Below are 22,667 nucleotides of genomic sequence, written 5' to 3'. Positions count from 1 at the left end.
CTTCCTTCCTATTATGCTGAACTTGAATTGCTATCCATCAGTGACAGAGAAAGCCCTTGTGACAGAGATGCTGATTTAGTGAAATACAAGGAGCTTAAGACAAAACTGCTTCTGAGGAATTCCCAGCGCCCCAAAGAAGTAAAATATGTGCACGGGTACACATGTGAAGATACCCACGTACTCTTTTAAGATCCTACTTTCTCAGCCCATTTCAGTCAAGAGGCTGATTCAAAGCAATGAAGCCTATAACGATACTAAGGATTACTCAACAGCACTATTAGAATTCCATTATTAGGAGGGAATTTCTCATCATTATGGAGAAGATTTAAAAAAACAAAAAAAAACCTTGCCTAGTAGAACTCTGCCTAGACTCCAGCCCCTTGATAGGAAGAAAAGCCAGACTGCAATCCTGAAGCCAGAAAGATTACCATGTTCCCCTAGGCCAAAGCCCAAAAGACTACTGGTGCCAATGCTGAACAAAGCATTCTTGTTCAAAGGGACACAACTGCCTTTTTTTCTTTCCCCACCTCTCCCCCTACACACTGAACTTAACATTAATTAACTGCAAAGCATGCTGCTAGAGCAAGTTAAAGCATCTCCACTGAATTCAGAGGTGTTTCACATCTATAGATACACACACCCAAGCAAGATAAAAGAAAAACAAACCAGAACAACGTAAAATTATCAAAGGACAGGAGGCTCCAATATATCCTTTGTCTTGCAGATCCAGACACAATAAGGATGGATGGATGGATGAATAGATACATAGATAGAACAGCCAACTCCGGAGAACCTTTAAGGGCAGAGATCTCATGGCTTCTCTGAATAACCTGCTCCAGTTGCACTGTCTTCCCAGAGGAGAAATTTTTCATAATGTCCAACATGAACTTCTCAAGCCAAAACCAGGTCTTTGGTCTTGTTATATCATCTACCACCACAATCTGCCACAGTTTGCTGTTGGCTCCATCATTGTCATAACTGCCCTCTAAAAAGTTGCAGCTTAGCCTATGCTGCATCAGACAAAACTCACTCCCTCAGCCTACCCTTGCAGGTCATGCAGACCACCCTGGTAATAATACACTGAAACATCTTCAGCTTCTTGACATTTACTAGTGGGCCCAAAAAGAATATTCCTGTTGTAGGCTCATCAGTGCCAAGTATGGAACAACAGTAATTTCCTTTGATCTGCTGGCCACACTCCTAATGTAGCACAGTACCAGATCTATTGACAGTGACATCACACTACTAGTTCATATTCAACTTGGTTTCAACCACAATTCCCAGTCCTTTTGAGCAAAGCTGATACTTAGCCCATCAGTTCCCAGCCTGTACTGATTCACAGTCAGGTGCACAAGTTTGCACTTTGTGTTCAACTTCATGAAGCCTCTGATGGCCCAATCCTTAAGTCTCTCAAGGTCCCTTGGGATTTATGCTTTGCCATACCTGTCAGCCACTCCCACTGATTTGGTGTCATTTGCAAATAAATGTCATCATCCAAATCACTAGGTATTGAAAAATATGGACCCCAGAATCAACCCTTGGCATACTGCACTCAGTCAGCTGCCAGCTGGATGTCGAGCTATTGATAACAGTCAAGCTGATTTTCAACCCATTAAGCAGATTGTTCATCCAGCCCATACTTCCCTCAACTTCTAAATGAGAATGCAGTTGCAGTGTCCAAAACCTTAGCAAACTCAAAAGGTAATATAATGACTGTTTTTCTGTCATTCATATAGCCAGCCATTTTACCACAGCAGGCAATGAAATTGGGTAAGCATACTCTTGTTAACAAAATGCACACTATTAAGTATTAATTTCTTGACCATATGTTAGGAAATGGAATCTAAGTGGAGACAAGCCATGATCCTTCCAAGGACTGAAATGAGTCTGACAAACCTGTAACTTTCAGAGTTTTGCCTGACTTTCTTGCAGATGGGTATAGTATTAAACTTTTCCCATGATTTTTCACCTTGCAGTCACATTGCCAACTCTTTCAGCTTCCTAAGGTGAATTCAGTCCAGCACCACGAATCTCAGCACATCCAGTTGCTCTAAGTAGTCTTTAACCTGTTGCTCCCTAATATGATCTGCTCATATCCTTCCCAGTCTCTACCATTAAACACAAAGGTATGAGAACTGGCTCTCACCTGCAAAGACAATGGCAAGAAAGGCACTGAATACACCAGTTTTTCCCACACCATCTACCACTAGGTTGTCTCCCCCACCTCATCAGTGGTTCTACATTCTCCTTGAACTTCCTCCTTCTACTAGCATACCTGTAGAAGCCTCTCTTGTTAATCTTCATTAGCCCTAACTCTGGCTGGGCTTTGGCCTTCCAGTGTTCATTCTTAAATACCTGAGTAATGCTTTTATACTTCTCTTCAGTTGCTGGTCCACGTTTACACTTCTCACATGCCCCTCTTCTGTGGTTTTGTTCACCAAGGAGCCTCTTGCTCAGTCAAGTGGGCCTTCTGTTCAAAGCCCTGATCTTCCTGGAAAATTAAGATGGTCTGCCCCTGAGCTGTCCATGCATTTTCTTTAAAAAGATTTTTAAATTTCTTTTTTAAGCCCCTTATTGACTACCTCCCCAGGGATTCTAATTTAGCAAATCCTCAAATAAGTCCACAGGCCTGATTTTTCTGCTAAGCTTCCCAGCCTTCTTCAAATCCTGAACTCAGTCATGTCACGATCACTTAAACTCAAGATTCACCAGCTTCTTCCACCTTGTCGTCAAACAGGTGAAAGAGTGTTACCCCTGGCTGCTAGGAATTCATCATTTATGCCTTCTAGGAATCTCCAGCCTTGTCTGTCTAAAGTTTTCAGGCCATCCCAGCAGATGTCTGAAAGCCTCTGTGAGGACAATAGACAGGAGACCTATAGTTTGCAGAAAGCATTAACCACAACTTCCATCTCGTCAGGCAATCTAAAAATTCCCAAATAACGTTGCTTTTGTTCCCTCCTCTCTGATTCTGCCCCACAGACTCAACAATCATGACTGCTTTTATACTAGAGCTCTATGCAGATAAAGAGCTACCTAAGAGTGCAGCTTTCCCTCTCTTTTCTTTCTGATCCTTCCTAAACAGCCTACATCTATCCATGACTGTTCCACCTATACATGCCACCTCACCAAGTCTCTGAGATTCAAACCATGTTACAAATGCTGCAGCTCTACTGGATAAAACTTTAATTTTGGGTTGTGTCCAATTCTATTAAAAGACTTAAACAGAAAGCCATGGCAGAAAGTATTTGCGCTTTTTAAAAGGGAATAAGACATTCAGGTATTTAACTGAAAGTGCTCCTTTTGTTACTCAATTTAAAAAAATAAATTTTTAATTTCTCCACTGTTCCTTTATACATACAAATACTTCAAGGTAGTACTTGTTTTGCAAACAAGCATGGGACAAATAACTTTCATCAAGAAGTTTCTGACCCCTCCATTCACTGAATAGATGTTTCAGATTTACCCAGTAACTCCCAGTTCTTGAGGCATTTTGAAAAGACTGTGGAGAATATTCCAATGACTAGGAAAAAGCAAACATTGCATTTATCTCCAAAAAGGGTAAGTACACAATCTGAAGAACTACAGGTTGGTCAGCCTCACTTCAATCTGTGTGAAAATCATAAAACACATCCTCTTGAAAAATATTATAGGGCACACAAAGCAGATGATGATGGGGAAAAACACTAGCATGGATTTACCAAGGATAAATCATGCTTGATCAACCTGATTAACTGCTATGATGAAATGACTAGATCTGTGGATGAGAAGAAAGCAGACGACATTGCTTACCCTGACTATGCAACTTTCAACATGGTCTCTGACAGCATCCTTGAATCCAAGTTGTTGTACTAGAGTCTAGATGGGTTAACTTCCAAGTGGCTGAAACACTGGTTGGATGACCAGGCTCAAAATGCAGCAATTATCAGTTCATACTCTATCTAGAGGCCATACTCTACCTAGAGAACTTACAAGTAGAGTTCCTCAATTTTTCAACTGTAGCGCATCCTCACTGAGTTCTTGAAATACATCAAGCTGGGGGGTGCAGCTGGCATGCTCAAATGAAGGGCTGCCATTCAAAGCAACCTAGATAGGCTGGAAGAACGGGCCACTAGGAACCACATGAAATTCAAACATAAACAAAGTTCTGCACTTGTGACAGGCTAACTAATCCCTGCAAGTGGTACAGGCTGGGGTCTGATTAGGTGGGGAGCAGCTCTGCTGAAAAGGACCTGAGGCTTCTAGCAGACAGCAAGCTGAACACAAACCAGAAGTGTGCCCTGGCAACAATGAAGGCCAGCAAGCATACTGGACTGTATCAGCAGAAGCACAGCAGGTAGATTAAGGGAACTCGCTATTCCTCTTTACTCGGCACTTGTTGGATCACATCTGGGAGACAGCATCCAGTTTTGGGACAAGAATGATGTTGACAAGTGGAGTAGGTTCTGCAGATGGCCACCTATCATAAGGGCATTGCAGCACTCTCCCTGTGAAGAAAGGCTGAAAGAACGGGGTTTGTTTAGCCTAGAGAAAAGACAGATTTGGGAAACTGAAGAGCAATCTTCTGATACCTAAGCGAAAGTAACTGCAAAGACAGACAGACTCTTTGCTGAGACGCATGGTAAGAGAACAAGACACAAATTGAGATAGGAAGGTTTCCAACTAAATATACTAAAAAACTTCTCACTAGACTGCCCAGAGAAGTTGTAGAATCTCCATCCTTGTAAATTTTCAAGATAGGACAAAGCCCTCAGTCTGAATTCAAAGAAAAAAACTGGTCTAAATTCAGCTTTACTCTGCTTTGAGTAAGAGTTTGGACCATCATTCCAACCCACATGACTATGAACTGAAAACATCTGGAAAGGTCTCCAACAGCAAGAATATTCTGTAGTTCTACTAAGCATTTGCCTGTTTAAGTTCCTCTGAAGAGACAAGTTTTTAACAGCAACTTTACCTCTTTCAATACCACATAATTTTTTCGTCAACTGGAGAAATCCAATCAGTTTTACAATTCAGTAGCTTACAAAGTATCACCTTATGACATTTCATCATGGCCTCTAAACTTACATTACATTCAAAAAAATCTGAATTCAAAGAGGGAAGGAAAACACTTCTCCACATCAAGATAGTTCATTCTGTGACAAAAGAAAAGATCAGAATGAGTATCTGAATCTACTGATAGATTTGAAATATATTACTGATAGATTGAAAATATTTCCAAAATTTTAAAAGAACTTCTGTATTGTAAAGTACAGAAACAACAGTTGATGTGTTGCACCACACACCACAGTATCTCCCCACCCCCAACAGAGGGGGGGGGAGCATTCTTTCAATTCCCAATCCTTTTTGACAAGAGTAGAAAGGCTAATAAAAATACTGCACAGACCAGCAGTCAACAGAACAATGTTTAATGTATGCTCAGAGATCTCTGCCGTAGATGACATTTTCTGGTAGAAAGAAGAAATGGCATTTTCTGCAGATGGCTCAAATAACAATGAGCAACTCATGAGGTATCCCTTGATTTGCAGATATTCCATGAAGCATATACTTTACTGTGCCTATAGCTCTGTCCAGAAGGGGCCAAAGTGAGAACCTTTCTACTCCGTTACAGACAGAGGGATCCATATGCAATTATACCTCAGCAACATGAGTCTCAAAAACACTTGCTGGCTTGCATCTTCTAGAGATGCAGAGTGCTGCAGTACCCTGCACCTGAACAGCTTCACTGTCAAGCAGGCAGCAGTTAGAAAGCAGCTTTGCACTGTTAATGCCAACCGATCTTCCATATGCCACTTTTCAAGAATTCCTACTATTAAAAAGTAAAAATCATTATTTCTTTTCCTTTATCAGCCTAGGATACCAGAAAAGCAAAGCTGCTTCCATAACCAATTCTTCTACGAGAAAAGTTACCACTGAAGTGCTAAACAGCCATATATATCCAAAGTAAATCCTTATAACAACACAGTGGCACTTCAGTGAGATAAATGCAAAGGGAAAAACTCCCAAAATATAAAATGGTCCACACCAGGAAGGCACTTTAAGTAAGCCCTTCCACAGTACTGGATCCTATCTGTACTCATTACTAAGCAAACAAATCCACACTAAAAAGAACAAAAAAAGTAATCCCTCTAATATACAAATCAGGTACCATGTTCCCTTAGAACAAAGGTCCTGGACAAATACTTTTAGAATTTATTTATTTATTCTCAGTATACCTTAGAGCGGGATTGATTTGTCTTGGAAATGTTATAGCAAATAGTACAAACACAACTGCATTTACAAGCTAGAAGCCTATTGATATACTGCTTCTTCCATCCTGCTACTTAAATAAAAAGTCAAAACTTAACTTGAACTTAACTTCTCCAGCTTGTGGCCTATATCAGAATAGGGAAGGACTGCCCTCCTTCCATAGTTAGAATGGGTTATTTCTGCAAATCCTCAGTATTTTGGGTTTCACTGTAGAACACTTGGCTTCTTTTCACAGGAGAAGTACATATTAGATGTTACATTACTCCCCCCCTCCAACAAGGACATATCAAGTATTTCCACAGGACATATTACTTTCAAGTTTTCACAGGGATCCAGGTCTCCCACTGAAGAATCCAAATGACCACAATGTGGAAGATATATCTGAGCGGAGGATTAAGATGGATGTTATGTCATAGTAACACCTTTCTATTCCAATAGAGCAATTAACACAAAGGCTGAAAGGAAAGCTACAGGTGAAGTATAGTTCTATCTTAACAGGTTCCCAACATAAATTTCCCTAAATGCTCTCATAAACCAGTTAAGAAAAATATGATCTAAAATGCAACAATGAGGGGACTCATCTTGTTGATCAACTGTACTCAAAAGACAGCAGCTAAATAACCAGCAGATGTGCATTTTAAGTTACTTCCTGGATTTGATTCCTTCCAACAGTTTTAATTAGTGGTTTGGATGACAGAATGGGTATGTTTTTAAAGATTTATAGATGGCATCAAGGCCATAGCTCAAATAACTTAGGTGAAAGTATCTAAAATAAACAATTCTGTACCAAGAATTTTTAAAAAATATTACACTAAAAAGTCAAAGTGATACTGGTACAGTAAATATCAACCAAAAGAGGTTTAAACACAAAAGAGTCCATCAGATGTAAGATATTGTACAAAGGAGATAAATCAATGAAGCAGTACAGCAGAGGAGAATGGGGTGTTCACATTGGATTAAAAACTGCACACAGTCAATAATAGACTGGTGCCAAGAGAAGCAAGTCCCATTTCCAGCAGGAGTGTTATCCTAGACAATCAGTGAGGTCTGGAGAGCAATTATAGTTCCTTGGTGCTAATAACAAATCACAAATGGAATCCCATACTCAGTTTGGGACTCCATGTTTTAAACTGGTAACAGATAAAGAGAAAGCACCCAAGAGAGAACCCAGGGATAATGGTTTTAGCAAACGTGGCTTAGAAGGAACAAGTAATAAGGCTGTTTGTATGTTTGTCTCAAAAATGCAAAACGCTATCCTGCCTACCACCTAAGAACCCACAGCCCAATCACAACGGTCTAAATGTATATATTCTTTCAATACACAGAAGTCTGTTATGAAGAGGACAGCAATCTGCGATGTTCTGGGTGGAACAAGGAAGTTTAAACTTGCAGCTGAGGTTATTTGGATTAGAACAAAGTTTTAATAGAACACTAAAACAAAGGAACCTAATACCTAAGGATGCTGTGAGATGTCTTGCCGTTGATGATTTGCAAGAACAAGACTGACAAATAGTCCAAAGAGACTTGATTCTGCCCCAGTATAAAGGGCAAATGAGCATCCCTTGCATTTCTGTGGTCCAAAATGCCTTTGCAATATTAAGTCCCTGATATCTTCAGAGTGAGTTTGTTCTTTAGTTTAACAACTGCCAATGTTAGGAACAAGAATCAGAAAGGTTGAGGTTGGAAGGGACCTCTGGAGGTCATCTGGCTCAACTCCCCTGCTCAAGTAGGGCCAACTACAGCAGGGTGTCCACGACTGTGTCCAGATCGCTTCTGAGTATCTCCATGAATGGAGACTGAAGGACCTCTCTGAACAACCTGTTTCAGCGTTTGGCCACCCTCACAGTAAAAAAGCTTTTCCTGATGTTCAGGTGGAGCCTCCTGTGTTTGTTTGTGCCCACTGCCTCTGGTCCTGTCACTGGGCACCACTGAAAAAAGCCTGGCTCTGTCTTCTTTGCACCCTCCCTTCAGGTATTTATACACGTTGATAAGATCCCTGCCCAAGCCTTCTCTTGTCCAAGCTAAACAGTCCCAGCTCTCAACCCTACTATGACAGATACTCCAGATCCTTAATCACTTCAATAGCCTTTCACTCGACTCTCTCAGGTATCTCCATATCTCTCTTGTACTGGGGATTCCAGAACTGGACCCAGCACTCCAGGTGTGGCCTCACTAGTGCTGAGCAGAGGGGAAGGATCACTTCATCCTGCTGATAAAATTCCACCTAATGCAGCCCAGGATACCATCAACCTTTTTTGCGGCAAGGGCACGTTGCTGGCTCATGTTCCAGTTGGTGTTCACCAGGACCCCCAGATCCTTTTCTGCAAAGCTGCTTTCCAGCTGGTCAGCCCCAGCATGTACTAGTGCCTGGGGATGTTCCTGCCCCCAAGTGCAAGACTCTGCACTTGCCTTTGCTAAGGGACAGGAACAGAAAAGTAAGACTTCCTACCAAATAACAAGCCATTCTACGACTCTTAACAAAGAGAAAAGATTAAATGGTTTCTACATTCTGTCTCCCTACCACTGCTCTAAGAACTCGGGAGAGGGGACATGCACTCTTTTGTGCTTTACTGCAAGAGTTAGGAGTCACAAAATGCAAAGAAGGTCCTGACAGCTCAGTTCAAACCATGGAAGTCTCACCTGCACATACATGAGAATGGACAATGCTACACAGCATTTAGGCATATTTTAAAAGGAGAAAAAACTGAAATACTCTTTTCCTGTTTATTCCTCTTTTTAATTTTTATTTCATAATTTTTATTCTTTTTCATCCTTTTTAGTAGCTTAGCTTTAAGTTAAATAACAGAACTTTCCTTCTATAAGTTACAGTCTTCTTTTCAAGACTGACTTAAGCGATCTGTTTCCCAACTGTCATATTATATACTTTATCCACTATCTATTTTCTTCTGTATTTTTCATCTTCTACCAAATCTTTCTTCTGTTCTCTGCATCATTTCAACAACTCTTAATACTGCCCTTCAGAAGCATATATAAACTCCTTACAGATCACATTTGCCTTGCTACAACTTACACTTCAAGATCTTGTTAAGCCTGTTCTTCAAGGCGCACACACCTTCAAGCTAAACGAAATACATTTAAATGAAGTCTGAAATTACTACTTGATAAAGAGCACTGCACTTTTACAGTGTCTCAGATGTGACTCATCTCTACCAGGGAGCTAATACACACACATGCCAAGATCAAATAGAACAAAGCAAATACTATCAGGACTTAAAAGACACACATGCACAGAGGCTGGTATTTACAAAGCAGCCCAAAGAAGCGTGCACCCAGCTGAAATTAAGTGAAATTTGGGCACACACCACCAGCTTCCAAGGCACATAACCTTCAGCTATACTTCAGGTTCAAATGAGGAACAAATAAATAAATAAAAAAATCAAGGCAACAGCCAACAGAAATAACTCAGCACTGGGAGGCAGACTTCCGAATTTAAACCCTAGATTTTGCTATTGCTTCATTCCCTTATTTTTCCAATTTGTTAAACAGCTGTGTCTGAAGTTTTGAGATGTAAACAATGTAGAGCACAGGCAGAGGTCTACAGTGCTTTAAATTAGGCCTGCGCAAAGTCCAAATTTCATTGGGAACACAGTTTATAAAAAGCTGTATTTGTTCCTAATATTATTACTAGTAATACTGTTGTTTATTCTGGGTCACTGGGCATGTCTGTCTGCTTCCAAGTACGGAAGCAAATTCTCAGTTATCACTCTGCTGTTTCAACACCCAAAACTCAGATGGAGAGATTCAGGTTTGTAATGCTTCTTCTACATTAGTTTCTCCTGTGTATTACACTCTCCCCTACAAGCAAGCTACGACTGGTAGAAGCCTGCTTTATTCCAGGTTATTTAATAGCACTGAGTTTATATTTCCTCCACATATGAGGAACATTTTTCGATAATACACATCAGATAATCCTGGAATGTGGGTTCAGCTTTCACCTGAAGCACTGCTGCTTTATTACAAGCAATCAGGCCAGTTTCTACATACCCAAAATGCTCCAATTTACTGAAACTTCTAACTTCTCTATCTGGGATTTCAGCACCTTTACTGGCAGAAAAGTATTCCATACCCTTCCAGTTTATTTTGGGGAAAAACATATTTCTCTGTGCTAGCTATGTCATTGTTCCTAAGGCTCTAATTGTCTCAGTAATTTGTTCTCATACATGCAAGCCAAATAAAAGTAATAATTAAACTGGTTTTGTTAAAAAATGCTATCAACTTTCAGGAAAAGATTTACTGTATTCAGAAAATCAAACTGACATGTAAATATTTATGTGGAATAAGATTAAGGCTCCTTTATTCTAAGAGTGTAACTCCTTAAGATCTTACAGTAAGTATGTCAAGAAATCCACCAAAATTAGTTTTCTTCAAAATTACATAAAAAATAAGCAATCCCTCTTGGCATGTGTGTCATTTAGGAGTAGAAAAAGAGAACAATCAGAAATCAAAACAGGTGTCACTAGTAAGAGCTGTAGTGTAAATGCCTTTTTCAAATTGCACACACACAAACAAACAACATTCCAGCCTCATTCAAGTTTAAATTAAGATTCAGAATACCTAAGGGCTGATATGAAAGCATCCATTAATTCAGCCTTTTTTGAGGGGAGGCAGGGGTAAGACTCAACCTCTCATTTATTTAAGCTGCTATTCCAAGAAAACTTTCTAAGGGAACGTTAATTCCTCTATCTTTTCATTTAGTGACTGAACAAGTCATACATACCTGTACTACATAACAGGATTGAGGCATGAACTCAAAAAAAAAATTTTTTATGCTTTCAGTAAAATTTTATTTATACAGTAATAGATTAAAAAGAGATGGAAGTGTCTGTGCTACTAGCTTCTTTACAGTAGATCACAGCACAAGTGCACAGCGAACATGCTGGAGATTTGTCAGAGTACAAAAAGCATAACAGCACTAGAAATCTGCGCCTTAGCTTGAAATGTAGCAACACCTACGCTGTAAGTACATATGCAGGTTCTGAAACCCCATCTCATTATCACAGGCAAGCATGGTACCTGTGCAAGTTATAAAATTTCTTGCCAAAGGCCACTTCTGATGACCAGATAAGGTTATATAGCCATCTGCAACCAATACATCCATTTTGTGTGGATAGTGCCGTGATTTTGTTTTTCCCCTCCATACACAAAGCATGAAATAAAATTAAGTCCACAGCACAATTAGCATAAAACCCATTATGTGCTTCTGTTGTGTTCTGGATGTCTAATTATCATATGATAGATTACATTATGACATGAAAAGGCATATACCAAAAGTTAGAATTGCAAAATTTAGCTGCAGTTTCCATGTTTATCAGAAGGCAGGCAGGAGATAAGGGAATCAAATCATTTTGCTTTCAATGCCCAGCAACATTCCTCTGTTCTCAACCTGTGCTAACCACAGCAGCTCTATGCTCTCTCTCACTCTTGGAAAGAGCAAAATATGGTGCCACTTTGTATGCAGGGAAAAAGCTTCCTACCAATAACTCTCTTCAGTACCGGGGTCTCTATAAAGAAAACGTGTCTCTGTGGATTCCACGTCTCCCAGGCGAGCACCTCAGACTATTCAGGCAGTATCCAACTGGCATCATCCATGGAGACTGCAGAGCATAGACTCTAGAATTTCTCGATCACCCCAGGTGTGTGTAGCTTCTATAAAAAGGTAGCATCAACCATGCTGAAAAAATGGTTGTAAGAAAGACAGACTCGCACAGAGTCTGAACAACCACAGGTTGTGTAAGATCTGCTCCCTCATATTCTGCTTACTCTCATCCCACCTGTGGCAACAAATAGTAAATCTCTAAGACTGCAAGATAAGAATCAGTTGAGTCTTAGCTACCTCTAGCCACCTAAATAAGAACAAAAGAACTGGGCTCCTGCTGAATTATTTTGCGGAAAGGGACACCCAGGGTGAAGCAGCAGCCCTGCAGACATCCAATACACAAACACTTTTTTTATGCAGACAGAAGCTGCCAGGACTTCTGTTTGAAGTGGCAAAGAGCACCTCTGTTAGCTAGCAGTCTCCTTGGACAAACCAGGAACAAAGTCCTCGTTTGCTCATGCTTTTCCCTACCAACAGAACAAATGGATCTAAAGATCTCCCATAAAAGTGACTTGGGCAAGAATGAGTACAACTAACATTCTGGTTTAACTGAAACATGCTAACCAACATGCTAAACAACAATGTTAAAACCAACATGCTAAGCAACTGGAAAGTATAGGAAAACAAGGCAGAAGGATCACAGCAGCACCTTAACCCAAGTTAACTAAAGCAGACAGCGGCTTAGCTAGCTCTTCAGACTAAACTGATTTCAGGGAGCAAGCTTCAGGAATGAGCAACTGAAGTGAGTACATTAGCAGGGCTCAAAAGTGGCTTACTATATAGGCTGTAGTATTGGCAAGACAAAAATTTCTGAAGACCCAGGAACTGGAGCTAGTATAAAACACCCCTCCTGGAAGTTTTTAAATGGTGAAATGTAAAGGATGAGCTCAAGTGAAAACCACCTACTTTTATCAGCTATGCAATCTTGCAAAAGGTTTCTATTGCACAGTGGACCAGTCTTGGTCTATTCTCTTAACAAACCAGTTTCCAAAATGTAAGACAGTGAATCTGAGGGGCATCTAAATGCTGTTGACTGCTGAACTTGCACTGACTCTCTACTTTCTCAAATCACCATCCCCCAAACCACATTTAAAAAGAAGTATGCAGAGAGAAGACTGAGACGACAAAGGCAGACTGAAGCTTGACACCTTCTTCAGAGCACAAAGCATATATTTTATGTATAGAGAAACAGATGTACACCAAATCTGAACTATGGAAGAGAAACTCATCAGGGCTGGCTGCACATCATCTGCCAGGATAGTCTACCGGATCTGTGTTTGTTCTGGGCAGGTGAAAGGCCTATTGAGATATTACTGTTTGCCTGCCTGCTTGACTCCTGACAAGGGTGGAGCACTGCAATAAGCAGGTCCCAGCTTGTTGGCACCACAGTAAATTCAGAAATACATATCTTACTCTGCTTTTGTCCAGAAATGTATCTTTCTGAGTTTCAAGTAGAGTGCTGTGGAGTCAAACGGCTCTCTGGGACCAAGAGCTAGAATGAAATACAACCTGAAACATGGTTTCAATGAGGGGAATGCGAGAGCATATAGGCTATATATATGATGCTACTGGATGAAAAGAACACTTTTTCAGTATGCCCAAAGTGTACATCATCAAAAAATGGATCCATGCAGGTAAAAATACCCAATTACAAACTACTACAATTCACTGCCATTAGCAATGACATACTTTCACCACAAGCATCTATTTAAATAGCAGTCCTAAGACCACTCACATTTAGCATTGAGACTGAGAGTATGCCACCAGATCAACTTGCTTAGATCCCTTAATTAACGGGACACACTACAACTTTTTCTTAGTGTCTTTCTCCCCCCTCCCCTGCCCGCCTCCCATTTCCTTACCTCACACCCTTTGAGAAATTAAAATGCAACAGTTAGACATCCTTCCAGTGTCACAAGCAGCTATCTTCCATTTTCAGTATGAATGAACACTGGCCTTATACTCATTTCTAAGGCTCATTTACAATACAGCTGGATCAATTCTTTCCTAGTCCATTTGCTTTCAATTGGGGCTTCATTCTCAATTCAAATGACAAATTGCTCCAGCAATCACACATACACACGGCTCCCTCAAGCCTGGCATTTTTAGGTTTAACAGAGCCTTTTAAGTTGCCGATGTTTTAATTACTATATAACAATATATACATGTTAATTACTGTGGAAGACCTGTGCAAAGTAGACAAGCATTCAACTTTAATACATAAATATTGCAGCCAAGGAGGATGTTTTCACTATTGAATAGAGTTCATATTGTTGATTCATTTAATCTTTGATACATTTTCCTGGCAAAAAGCTTCTAACAACATGAACTAAAAGAACATAATCCCTTAAACATCAGGAATAAAACCAACTCTGTTGACCTGAATCTGTTCCCATCAACTTCCTTTATCTGAAAATTGGCACTCATGCTAAATGGACAATATAAATAACAGCATTTAATGATTGGTGTTTGCTGGATAAACTGCAACTACTTTCCCAAATCACTCTAGGAGAACTGGATTTGTTAAAGTGATGATCTTACTCAGATATTTCACCCTACTAAATACTTTCCTTCTTGCTCATTTTGGGCTGCCAGAATTAATTCATTTTAGGAGAAAGATGGCACAGTCATCCCAGTTTCTCAGTAACAAGAAAAATCATAAGCTATACTTTTATCTTTGCTGGGCTTTTAAATTGTACAATGTGCTTGTGAAGACCTTTATTACTAGACATCAAAATTACTGCCAGAGGGAGGGGGTAGGAAGGAGAATCAGGTTTGGAGTATGTTACAGATGTGTACCTTGCCTGCATTTGCTATTAGCAAGCCGTTAACAGTGTGATTGGTCAGGAAGCACAAGTCCTGCTTCATTCTATGACACTGGCAGAAGTGCACTGAGGTGATGACTATCAACAAAGCAAGCTTGTGATCTGGAGCCATTAAAGGTGCGTACATGCTGCAGCCAGGCACCAAAGTCACATTCTTATTGCCTTTGCCCTTCCTCTCGCTTTTACTGCTCTTTTATTCATGTGACATTTTAAATTAACACAAGGTTCCCAACCTTTACACCACACCTTCCACAGCAGAGGCTGTAGTCTCATTAGTTTCCAGAAACCTTATGTCAACCCTGATTTTAAAAACTAACGTTAACATAAAATTTTTAAGAAAAAAAAATCAAACACTAGAAAATGCAAACATGACAGTTCAACCTAACTTATATAAAGGAAAGATCCTCTGGCTATCTGTAACAATCTCTGTAATAAAGGCAACCAGAAATTATTTGACTACTATTTGACCATAGGAGATGATTACCCTAACGACAGCAGTCAAGTTTTCCCCTATCAAATAATCTTTTTTCTTTCAGGAATGCAAGTCTGGCTTTGACCACAAACCTTTTCTTTCTTCCTCCACTTCTCCCCTCAAACTAAACAAGTACATCCTCTACACTACAAGAACAAAGGCAACAATTTTTTTTTTCTTTTTCAATAAACTCATCATTTATCTTCCCAAGTTCAGGTTTGCTTTTACATCAAAGACAGTTTTCCCAACACTGTGGTAAGTACTGGTGCCAGTTCATTTATCTACTGATCTAGAAGTAAGTTTTTATCACGCTGCAGATCTTTAGGTCCCAGAGCTGTACTTGGAGTTTTCTTTTGCCGAAAGCAAGTACAGAATGCACCAACATACAATTAAGATAGGAAGTCAGGAAACAGTGATTAAAAATTCATGTGAAGAGCACAACAGCTTCAGGATGAGAATGTAAAAAACAAAAATTGTTAAGTGACATGAGTTTGGTTTGTCATCACAGCCCATCCCCAAATGAGTCATGGTAACTCAAAACAGAGATCATTAGATAGTCACAAAGCATACATAATGAAGTTTTATTGAATAACAGGTGCACTTCTAGCATTATTAGAGTAAAAACACCAAGTAACTGCATTCTGTGAGCATAAGATCACTGAGGAATGAAGTAGATTTTATGCAAATTTACCAAGTGGTTATGTATTTTAAAAAAAACCTTTCACAGCTCACATCATCTCACATTTGCACCTATTTCTATGCAAGTTAGCAAACACAAATTGTTAAGGGTGGGGAAAAACCCACACTTGACAATCTCAGGTTGATTTTTTTCCCCCCTAAAAGCCTGCAACAAATTGAAGACATTTTTTTTTCAAGACTGCTGCGTGAACGTGCAAATTCAATGTGTCAAAAAGATGAATGACTATGCTGAGTTGCATGGTTTGTAACATTCTTACTATTATAAACCAATTACAATAAATTACACAGGCTTGCAGTAGAGTTAATGCAATCTCTGCCTTTAATATGAAAATATAAGAGTTCATCTTCGTTTAGAAAAATGCACTTTGAATGGATTGCTATAAGCTGTTTGGTTTCTAACTTCAGTATTTTGCCATTAATCTTTTCATGTGTTAATGCTTAACATTCCATTTAGCTAAATCCAAATATCACTAAGGTTATAAAAACCAGTTTAACCCACCTCTTGACTGTTATTTTTTTACTGAGATCAAGACATTGTCTTATTCACTAGAAGGCCTAAACAGGATGACATGTCAAATCTTTTCCTCCAGGTTAAAACAAACTCTGCACATCAAAGTACCAAACTCCAGAGCATCATAAAGGTCTCTACTACTTGACTGTCTGAGTAATACTGTATTTCCCAAGCCTCCATAGAAGCCAGTTCACAACATTTCTCCTCATCTAATCAAAACAAATACAATAGTCCTACTTCTCTTAAATTATTGTCTAAAATTACATTAGCAGTCTGAGGTTGGCAGCATCATTCTCCTGCCTCTGTTCTTAAAGATACTTTATAGGTGATAGTCATAAGGTAAGCCTTCCACAGAAATTAAATTTCCTCCACAGGTTTAGTTTTTGAAGGAGCCAGGTTCCTCAAAAACAAGATTCCAGATAAAGTTAAGACATGGGTGGCAATCACTTCTTCCACACACTGTCGTCAAGTATCAAAACCACACTTCATATCATAAAAACCACAAGTTCTAGCCTTGAAACATTCCTAACAAAAGAGGAAGTTCAACACAAAACATCAAGAGAAAAGAGTATGCTTCTGGAAATGGGAGAACGTAGCCACCATTTGACTGACCACTCCCTACAGTACTTATGCAAGTATACATTCTGTCCATTAGGCTGGAAAACAATATGCTATGAGCTTGGTGCACCAGAACACCAAGCATTCCAAATTCAGAGAATGAAACACAAAGCACAGAACTGGTGAGAGAAGGACAATCACTCAGGAAGACAGGTTAGCTCTATTAGAGGCATACGAAGACAAAAACCCAACTACAGCACCAGTTACATTAATGTACAGTCTTGAATATATTGGCCAATGCAGTTGATTCTGATGGGAAAGGATTATCACAGTAAAATAGCCATCTCCTGCATCAGCAGCATGAAATTTGGAGAAAGCTGCAGTGATCATTTGGCAGATTCTTAGAGGATTACATATCAAAAGAGTGGAACATGTCTTAAATACTGCTCAAGAACACGCAGAAAAAGAACGAACTAGAGATGACACTAAGAAAAATAAAATGTGGTGATACCCCTCCCCCATCCTTACCAACAAGAAAAAAAACTAAAAAAATGGTGGACCAGCTTGAAAAGCAGCTCTATTTAAATGGCATATTTGAGAAAGGACATGATCTGAAGTCCTTCTTTTAAGCATATTCTTTGAGTTCTGTTCAACCTGTTACCCACATACAAAGCCAGTAATAATTCAGGTTACACATGTCATGCTGATAGCAAATTTAAGACTCAGATGATAGCTGAAATCTTCATCATAATTAACTGTGACAACTTCATACTAAACATATCAAAAAAAGAAGGAAAAGGTCTAGTTTGAACGAAGTATCAGGTCGAATCTGGAGGATGATCAGCTCAGAGATAGAAGGAGAGGAGGAATAGAAGAAAGGAAAAGAAGAGGTTGTTCTTCCTCTCCTCAGATTCCTTAACATAAGATTCAATTAACAACATTCAACTCCCCAGTACTACAGCAATGGCACTTTTCAGATCAAGACTATCCTTGAAAAAGCACGTGAAGATGGTAAATTAAAATACTGGAAGCAACACTAACTTTATCGTTTTCTACTCTGTAGCTAGTTACCTAATGCAGGAAGTACTATAAAGCTTTTACACTTGGCGCCTAGCACACCCAACTAAAGGTAATAGTTTCACATATAAATGCAGAAGCTTAAAAGCAGCATTGGCGGTAAGTAGAGAAAGCTTTCCTTCTCCTTCCAGAGGAAAGGAAGTAGCTTAGCTACAGGGTTTTAGCAACCCTTAGGGCCAATGCAGCATGACCAAAAGGTAGTGCATTAAGATTTAGTTGAGATATGTCAGTTCCCTACCCTTAATCACATGATTATTACAAACCATATACAAGCTTATATACATATACACATATATAAAAACAAAGTTATAAACACATAAATAGCACAGTAGACTGATTTGTCACCTCCATCACAACTGTAGACAGTCCTCATGCTACTAGTTATCTGAACTGCACACTCCAAACCTGGCAGAGTGAAACCAATTTGACAGAAATCTGCTAGTTTACAAGCACACACCTACTTCATTGAGACTGGTAAAGCTGTAAATAAAGTCTATTAAAGCATTTTAGATGACGCACAAGACACAGGTATTGCATTTAAACTTTGCCTATTTTGATTTATTTTACACTGACAGAATGAACTAGTAATTTGTGTGTTTAGACAAGTCATAAATTTACATAAATTCAGATGAGAAATTTGTTTCCTCCCCTCTCAGAATCAGCAGAAACATTTAACAAAAGTCTCAAAGCAATCAGATGTCTTAACTTCATTAATTTGGAATTATGTTCCCAACCCCACCCCTCCACCCTGTTAACCTAAAGCACTTGGGCTGGGGGAAATACCAAACCAAATTTTATCCACCAATTTGGAAAGTTTATGACAAATGTTTGGTTTTCTGTGATTACCAGTGTGTAACAAGTCACTAATACTTAGATTACCTATAATCCGTCTAGATTAGTTGTAGCACAGACAGAATTGTATTTTAGCAAATTATCAGCTTTGTCTATGCTTTAGCACTATCATTGACCAAATTCTTCACGGACAGCTTCATGTAAAAAGCTGTAAGTTTTTAGTTTAGGAGTATAGGGTGTTCCACAAAGAAAGCTCATCTTTTCCACCCTACAAGGTTATCACAAGACAGTCACCTCAATCCAATAAAGAATGTCAAAGCAAAAGGAACTTTGTACTGTAACACTGCAATACCTTTAGTCAACTTCCAGTATTTGTGTAAGGTGAAATTCTGCTTCTAGAACAAAGTCCAGATAAAAAGGCACTACAGCTAAACTAATTTCCTCAATCTCACATAGTCAAGAGACTTTGCATCTACTGACTGTGTCTTATGTTTCTGTAGTTTATCAATCCAATTTCTCTTGCAGACCGTGTTTCAGATCATCCCCTTTTGGTCAGTATAAAACTCAAAATTTGTTCCTGAAGTACATTTGTAGTAGTTTCCGGGGGCTTTCCAGACAGAGGATTATCCCTACAGAGGAATACTGTGGATACAGAAAGAGCAGTCCAGACTTATACCAAGAAGCCTGACAGGGCAAGCAACCGCTGCTGCCAGCTCCTCAGAGAACCACAACAGTACTCGACTTCCATGACATCTGTCACACTACTGGCATAGAGCTGCTTAAGTAAAACAGCGAGCTCATAGTGACACTAGAGCAAAGGATTTGGCAACTCTTTTCCAGTGAAGCATATTAGAAAAGTAGACTTTTCCTTATTAAGATGAAGCTCAAACTGGTGATCTTGCTGCAGCTGTTGAATAGATCAGTACTCTCTACAAAGTGTGTGTTCTCAGGACTCTGTTGAAGATCACCATTTCCTCCACAACACAAAATGTATACTTTATCTCATTGTTTAAACTCATATCTGGTTATTCAACAGACAGGCTAAGACACCAGCGCACACAGATCCTTCTGCCGGTTTAGTCACAGGGCAACACAGCTAAAGGCAATAACATCTTAAGCAATCTCCAGTAATCTTTTTGCAGCTGTTTATCAAAACCTCAAGTCTTTCTGTCCAGATGGTGATTACAGACATTGTCACCTTACTACCCAGACAGTGTACCACCTTCAAAGATGCTTTGGGAGCATCACAAGAGGAGCAGCAAATGCCTGCACCTTAAAATAAGTAAATAGTAATCTAAAAATTAATCAAATCTTAAATTGGAACCCTTCACCTATGAACACTAAAACCAGCACCTCTCAGCTCTCTGGTCAGCATGCATTCATCCTTTAGCTTCCCAGACCAGGAACTTAAGTTGATCTCCCTCACTCTGCAGTTGCAGCACAACATCCCTGACTGTACATGGACGCAGGCATGCATGTACACAAAGAAGCACCAGATGGCCTGGGAACTCTGTTTTCTCAAGCATTTTGAAAATTGGATGTATTCCACAAGCCATCAGAAGAACACAAGTAGTTGGTCATAAAGAAAATCCTGAAGCAAAATTTTGTTTCCCTGGTTTTCCCCTCAAAAAAGAGAAAAAAAGGCATGTTTATTCAAATGTCTAAAATAGTTGTCACTAGTTGAAACCTGTCTTTCTAATGTAATTTATGGATTTGGAACTAAAAGCATATATTCCACTGGAACTTTTTCAGCATGATTCAGAATTGTCCATTTGTGCTTTGAAGATATAAATAATCTTCCACCTGTTTCTTAAAAAGTGTTGGTTTAGATCATGTTCTTAAAGTTTCTTCCCATAAATGTGAAATTAAATTGTTAAAATCTTGTAAGATTAATTTTGAAGATGCAACATGAAGTTAAACTCATCCACAGATTAGTTTCCAAGTGAGAGATTAAACTAAGAATAATTGAGGAATTAGAAACGTCCATTCAAATTTTTTATCTTTTCATTTTACTCACAATCAAGATTTACTGAATTTGTACTAGCAGCAAGATTCATTTCTGGAATATCTACAAATAAAGATTTAATTTAAAACTCAGACTACTTGAATTTCATGAATCCCTGACAGGTTAGGAATCCAGGCTCTGGTCAATGCAGTGTGTTTTCCCTCAACAGCATAGTTGCCTTTCAGCTCACTTTCAGACAGCCTCGAAGGGATAAGGAGTGTAGAAGTACTCCATCACAGGATATCTGCATCAAGTAACGACCATAAGATGATATTTTCAGTCCTGGTTCTATTTAAAGCTCCACAGGTGGAACCTAGGTGGTGATGACCTTCTCTAAAATTCCTAGACTCTTTCTAATTTTAGTAGCAGCTTTGTTATTCTTATCAATTCTATCTCCCTGTTAGATTCTGAAAATAGGAACTAGAGATGGCTGGATTCAGCCAGCAATAAATTAAATAACAACAGCATAATTTACACCACTCATCATGATGAAGAAAATTAAGTCTCATACAACAAGTCTAACTTCTTCCTCCATAAGACTACACTTTTATTTGACTGCAGCAATAAGGAACCTTCGAATATGTTTCTGCAAGATATCTGACTTTGGCATAGATGAGCTCTTTCAGATCTAAGCTTGAACTACTTGCCACGATTTCTGTCACTGAACCACACTGCTGCAGCAACTAAGCATTTCTTCTCCACTTCATACTAATCTGCCTGACTTCAGTGGGGCAGACAAGGAGCACTCACCCGATCAAGTTATGAGAGCACTAAGTACACGAATATCAAACCATCCCTAAAGCGATTATTTATACCCTCAAGGCCCAACTCAATAACACAGGTGCTTTTCCAGCACTTTCTCCTTAAAGAGCTCCTGTGCCCTCTGTCAGGTTTTTCCCTATTGCTTGGCCCCTTAATTATGCAGTATGTTTAACAAATTTCTGACATTCAGTGCTGCAAGAGCATTTTTTAGAGTGAAACATCCCTGGATCTGATCCCTCACCTGGCTTTCAGCACAGCCCCACAGACAGCTGAAAGGGCAGGTATCTACCTGCAGCACCAGAATGGGAACAACAAGCCAAGAACTCTTTGAACTTCTACTGACCATGAAACACCTGGACTCTCAAAACACAGCCTATGAAACACTCCGACAAAAGCAAGCATAAGCATTCCTAAAATAGATGTGTGTAGTCCACAACAGGCAGATTTTTTTTTTTTTTAATTAATCAGGAAGGGAAAGGATGAAATCAGCCAGCCAGCAGCACTGTCAGTGCAATCCTGAACTGTTCCGCTCACAGTCACTCACCGGACAGTTTCCCTGGAAGGGAAGTAATAAAAATCACTCCTGATGAACTTTGCAAAACTGGCACAGTAGCAGGAGATGATGGTGTTTGTTGGTTGTACACACTGATTTGTATCTCTTGGGGATGCAGAACCGCATCAATCCAATGTAGCTGAAGTCAGTGAAATCACAGGTTACACACAGAGGAACAGAAGTTTCACTCACACTCACTACATCAAAGAAAGTGAGTGCCCTGGATTTCAGCAGCACTGTAAGAACTCTGGTGTAACAACAGAAGAACAACTGACTATGAGCTCTCAGTGTAATGCTATAGCCAAGAAAGTAAACATGAGCCATGAATGCATAACAAGGGAACATTAAGTAAGGAGCAACACCATTTCATATAGCATGCAGCAAAACACTATAACAACATTGCTGTGCCCAGCTCAAATGTCTGCACATTATGCACAAAGTCAGAAAAGCGCTACAAAGAATAATTTTGAGTCTGAAAAGCATCTGGAAATAAATTTTGGTTTTATGTATTTAGACGATCAAAGATAAGACTAAGAGGTGGCTTGCACAT

General features: G+C 39.4%; 1 protein-coding gene across 4 annotated transcripts in view; it reads right to left on the bottom strand.

The window, feature by feature from the left end:
- Positions 1-22,667, bottom strand: part of EPB41L4B (erythrocyte membrane protein band 4.1 like 4B) — a 180,120-nt gene that overhangs the window by 143,829 nt on the left and 13,624 nt on the right. The window lies entirely within an intron of this gene.

The sequence above is a fragment of the Strix aluco genome, chromosome 1 (genome assembly GCF_031877795.1).
Source record: "Strix aluco isolate bStrAlu1 chromosome 1, bStrAlu1.hap1, whole genome shotgun sequence".
NCBI lineage: Eukaryota > Metazoa > Chordata > Aves > Strigiformes > Strigidae > Strix > Strix aluco.
Note: the sequence above shows the minus strand (reverse complement) of the source record. Positions and strands in the feature narration are given on the sequence as shown.